We start from the raw sequence: 6,448 nt of genomic DNA on the forward strand, positions 1-6,448 counted from the left end.
ACATGTTGAAAGTTAGATATCTTGTGAACAGAAATAAGAACTATTTAAAGTGAACACCGGATGTGTAAAATGAATTTTAAATTCTTGACAAAAGCACAGATTGTGTAAATTAAATGTATAAAGCTATATATCTTATGAAACTTTTTTCTCTTTTTTTTATAAAATTCATGAACAGTTTTGTTGTTTCTGTAATCTTACTGTTGATTCTTAAGAGTTGTAACATAGAATGTCTCTGTTACTTATGAATTATTATATGTAAACTGAATAAAATGTTCAGGACTATTATGTTATGCTGCTGTTTTAAGTAGGGTTTTATTCGTTTAGCAATGATTTCTTGCACACATCATTCACTTGTAAGGAAATATTCAAACATATTTTTTTCATACACTACAATAATACAGGTATTTGGAAAGTATTCTTTTTCAAAATTGAAATAATAAAATAATTATTTTTGCAGCAAATATATGGCTAGACAAGGGTATATAATTACAATTCAGCCCAACAAATTTTGCAATACATTTCACAATGTTTGACAGAATCTGGTATTTTTATCACCAAAGTTCTACCCCTTCTACTAATTATGGAAGTGAAATTTCTGGGTATTTGGACATGTCATAGGTAATTTCTTTTAAAAGAAAGTGCCTTGCTAATATTTTTATTCAGTATTTTTATGTAAAATTGGTTTTCTCAACCAACTTCTTTAAAATAAACCACTTTTCTACATGAATTAATAGTGTCTCAATGAATTGTCATTATTTATTAAAATATTTAAGATCTGATCTCTTTAAAATTTCTTTTTTGGCCAAAAAAAGGAAATAAAATTAATTATTCTTGATTTACAAATCTTATGGATACTTTGAACTATATTTCTTAGAATTCATGTTTCTCTTTTTCTTTATCATATATATACTATATTTTTGATGCTGCTTATTTTGATCTGATTTGTTACTTGGGATATGTTTTTTTCTTCATTTTTGTAAAATCAACAACAAAAAAGTGGAAATATGTTTTTATTTTATATGGTTATATAAAATGAAGGATATTAAATGTGTGTAGGTTCAATACTAAATTTTTTGAATTAGTTGAATGAAATGATACTATGTGAGTCTGTTTGACTAGCATAATATTGTTATATTCAATGAGTTCAATAAAATAAGTAATAAACCCACTTGAATTTAATATTTTATTTATCACATGCACAAAATAAGAATTGTTTCTGGTTAAAAAATAAAAGAGTCACTCTTTTGTTGACATGACTGAAGCGTAACTATAAAATGAGTGTGTTTTTACACTATGTTTGTATAATGCAAAGAAAATACACAAGAGTATTGTCGTTTTTATAAAATGGTTTTATTATACCCCTGCTCTGTAGTGTACTTGATAAAAAAATGTACGAGGTTTGCCTCATGTTGTAGTGGTTAAGACTTACTTAAAACAAGGTAACATCTCTCTTTAGCAAATGAGTTAGATTGTTTTATATCTGATTTCTTTCATGTCCTTTTAAAACTGGTTTGTTAAAATCTTGACTTTTCTTATGAACATACTTGACAGGCTGTATTAGTTTTGACTAAATTATTAGAAAAACCAATCCAGTTTTAAAAACCTTTTTCTTATCTGGATTATTTTCGGTCAGTTTGAGTTTTTGTTTTATATGTTTCATATAAGCTACAACCTAAAGTACCTGTACGTTACCATGCAATATGAGATTTTATATTAACTTTTTACTTACAGAAGAATTCAAGCATTCAGGAATCTCTATGTCTGTTTTGTACCAGATTAATGAATTATGCTGCATTTTTTTCTTTCATAGAAAAATGAACAGACATGTTAATGTTGAAGATCTCTGTATTTCTTCTTTATTTGAAAAATCAGTCTTTTTTTACTTCTTTTACTGATTTAATACAAAAACTGCTGATCAACAAACATATCATGTTCCTATGGCAACTAGCATTAAGAACAAATTTTGTGAGTGAATTATTGGTATATACATGTATGTTACATCCATGTGTAGGCATAATATATATATATATATATATTTGAAAATATACATATAAGTTATGATGTATTTAATCTTGCTTCGAAGTAAGAAAACTAAAGCAAAAAATTGTGCGTCTCATTAAATATCACATCGAAGTTAAAACATATTCATTACAAAAGCATCAAAGTTGCGCTTATATTTATTCCCGATGAAAATTTGTAGTTTACTAGGGTATTTTTTTTATATTTAATTTTCATCATTTTGTTTATTGCATTTATCTTTGACTTACTGGCAGATCTATACATTGTTAGTTTTAACCCATTTGAACAAGAAATAGAACTTTCAATGAAGTTTATTTAAGTTTCTTTTTTTTATTTTTTTCATTAATATTTTCTTTAATTTTTTAGAACCAGGTAGAATTTATTTTTATATTACCCTATGCTATTTCATTTGTGTATTAAGCTGGTCAAAATGTGTGTTTATCGAATTATTGTCACATATTTTTCGTCACTTACATTCAAATATTGGTCATAATATTATGTATACCATATGCCGCCATAAAATGGCTATTCATTTTTGCTATATTTAATTTAACTTAGCATTTAGCATAAATGGCTTAGATTTAGTATAAATGTAGATTCACCTGTCATAGGCTAGGAACATTTTACCTGTCACACATTCAGACATTATGGTTTACATTTTATATAAAGGAGCTCCTCTTATGTCCTCTAAAAACTTGAAATTTGAAATTCTTGCATAGATGAGCTTGGGCACTTAAAATAGAAAAATATGAAAAAAGGATATAAGAAATATGCTTAGAATTTAATCTTATTTGTGCCTGGTTTGAGTTTAAAGCATTTAAACACCTGTTGGAAAACATCATAGGAGTCCCTTTAAAGTTATTGCATCAAATTTGACAATACATTTTCATTAACATGAGAAGCAGTTCCTTTAACTTGTACATGTAATGGATTTGCCCAACTTTGAAGTTTGGAATAGTCCATTCAGGTATTCCATTTTTTTAAAAGAAACTTAATGGTTTTATTATGAAAATAACCAGGGATGCATTTACTTTTTATCAGATGTGAAATGATTGATGAAGTTAAACTGTGTTTTTTTTTCAGTTAATTGAATTTGTTATATTTATGCAAACTTCAGATGTTACTTTTATTACAAGTTCACAGATGCCTCATATTACATAAAATTTCCACACTTACACATATATGTCATATTTTACATTTCTTTACACATCTTTTCCATGATGAAATTAAAGTTACTCAGCTTTTCTACCTTTTGCAGAAAAATATGTAGTATTTCCAATGCAATATGTTATTCCATATATTCCATAAACATTTTGAAAAAAACAACAACAAAAAAACAGAAACAACAAAACACATATTGCTCTGTGTGTTATACCTTAAACATCATAACAAAACAATATTACAAGGAAAACACACATAGCTCTATGGGATATACCTTAAACAATAGAAGATGGGGAAATTAACACACATAATTCATGTTATACCATATACTCTTGAAGAATACACATATATTGTTCAATGTGTGAACAAAGGCCACCCAAAAGGAGATACCAAACATGGCCTTTATATACAAGTGGTCTTTATTTGGGGGTTACTCTTAAATCACAGAATGGTTGTTGAAAAATTGTCTTTATTCACAGGGTGATCATTATCTAAGGGTGGCCTCTAACAAAGGTTTGATATAATGTTCAATGAGTTCACTGTTATACCATTATTATAGCAAACCCGTAATGTATCAACGTTATTTTCTGACTCCTGAAACAAGCTTATAATGTGTGGGACACTTTCTATTTCTAGTTAGAAATTAATTTCATTATTTCTTAGATATAAGAAACTTTTCTTCTTTGTTGATAAATGGACAGATTATTGTTTGATGGGCAAGTTTAACAAATATCTCAAAAGAGTCTACAAAGTGAATATATATTTTTCCTAGTTATGCCTCATTTTCATGAAGACACAAAATAATGTGCAAAAGTTTGTTTGGTGCATATTTTTGAAGAGAAAAGGGCAGTTTGATATATATAATTGTTGTTAGATAAATATTTATACGTTTATATTGTTTTTAGAACCTCAGTTAGCTTTTTTAGCATTGCTCAAAATTATTCTTGTACACATATTCCCTGCATGTGTGTTCCATGTTTAAATGTAGCCATTTTACTGTTCGTACTTTCTTGTTCTGTAATCAGGTTGTTAAAACAAGGTATTTTGTGTGTCAAGTGTGAATGATTTAATATATACATTAACTCTTATGCTAAATATTTTACACAGACTTATCTAACTTTATATCTGGACAAAACCATTTATCATTTTTATAAAAAAAAATTGCAAAACATATATAGTACATACTGAAATACATACTAATTGGTAAACAATGCAGACCATGATCAGATGTTTGTCTGCACTGATCACATGAGCAGAATCAGCTGCTGGCTGACGGTTAAGGTATGAGATACTTGCAGTAAAAGCAGAACACAAAATATTCTTTGTTAAAAAATTTGATGAACAAATATAATACAAATAAACAATACCAGACTGTAATGCTTCTATTCAAACTATACACATTCAAGGCAGTGGTAATTGTCTGCTTCTTAAAAACATTTACAAGTGAATCATTGTAAATGTATAGAAAGTTAAAAACTTTTTCAGATTCAGAATATCTCTAAAATATCATACATGTCATCGTCGGATACCCACGGCTGAAACATTAACATTTATCAGATTGCATGTTATGTAACATGTTTATCAATCGTGGGTATCCGACGATGCATACATGTATGTATTTGGATAACCACAAACTTTTGTTGTCCACTAAACAAGTGATATTTCCTATTCAGCAAACATAGATGTTGTCAATGTCTTCAACGGGATTAAATTTTTCAGTTGTTTTTTTTTTCCATTTTTCTCTCTGATGTTATGGCAGGGGTAAAAGTTTTCAGTATTACCGTTACTCGTCACTTTTTCAGAATCCCAAAAAAACATTTATTATTGTGACATAAAACTTTATAATGCTGAATTCAGGATTTTTGTTAGATTTCTTTTACCCATTGGTTAGTGCCAAAGTTGAATAAAATAATCCTAAAAGAAATCAAAATTGATGAAACATATTAAGAATGACCAGATTTTCTAGCATCACAAAGTAATGTAAATTAAATCGTTCACAATTATGTTTTTGAATCGAAAAATTGAACTGCAAATATTCGGTTCTGTCTAAAGTCTTGTATGAGTGTATTTGATAACTGAATGTTTAAATTATGACATTATATTTGGGCTTGCAGTGAAAATATGTGTTACTCGGAATGTGTCTACATACATATGTTATCATTATGATTACTAGAGATTTGTACAAAGTCTTGTAGCTGTTTGCAATAATTTATTTTTCTACAGTTTTTCTAAGTATTTCTATTGTCATATTTTAGTCATTTTGGGTTTGTTTTTTTGTATTGTCTTTTAGAGTCATATGAACATTATTAGACATAAGTAGTAAAAAAAGCAACAAGTTTTTTCTTGTTTCATTTAATTTTTTGAGGTGACAGTCGAAGACAATAGGAAAAACAAGACTTGCGTCTAATAATTTACATGTAAATTAGATATTCTTGCAATATATATAGTTCTTAAAGATAATTTTATAATAGTAGTATAACTATAACATAGTTTAGGGTGTCATTTTTTGCCATTTATTAATAAACACATTACATTGTAATAGCTTACATATATTAAAGGGGAGTAACTCCTGTATACCAAGTGTACTTCTGTATGTAAACACTGTCAAGAGAAAATGGTGGATGTATTCACCATCGTCTTCTTGCTTCAATTGTAGTAGAAAACTTACATTAAGATTTTGTTATATATTTCATAGACTTCTGTCAATGTCTCAAGAATTTGAACAAAGTTTTGTAAATTCAAACATAAAACGTCATTGTAAATAGAAAAAAAGTTCATTATTTTATATAGTAAACATTATTGTATAGAAAAACATTTTCCTGTGGCTTTTTTACACATGGAAATTTTTATCCCGTATACAAAGCATTTTATTACTAATGAATGAATTTTCAGATCTGAGAACTAATAAAAAATGTACAACTCAAAAGATTTTGTTTTATATAAAATAAAGAAAGTAGTTTTTGTGTCGCCTTGAAAAAGGCGACATATAGGGGTAACTTTTGTTAGCGTTGGCGTCCCCTTAAGCTTGTCCGGAGCATAAGTCAGTCATTATAAGTCGGATTGACTTCAAACTTGATATGCATGCTTCTTATAATGACCCGAAGTGCAGTGCACAAGAACTGGTACTCTGCACTTCTTAAATTTTTGTGTTATTGCCCTTTGTTAATTTCCATGGTCCAGGCCATTTCTCCTAAAGTATAAAAGCTATGGTCTTTAAAGTTGAGTTTAAACTTCATAGGATGGTAGATCTAATTTAGAAAAAGTGCAG

This window comes from Ruditapes philippinarum, unplaced genomic scaffold (assembly GCF_026571515.1).
Source record: "Ruditapes philippinarum isolate M1 unplaced genomic scaffold, ASM2657151v2 ctg1063_1_1_1_1, whole genome shotgun sequence".
NCBI lineage: Eukaryota > Metazoa > Mollusca > Bivalvia > Venerida > Veneridae > Ruditapes > Ruditapes philippinarum.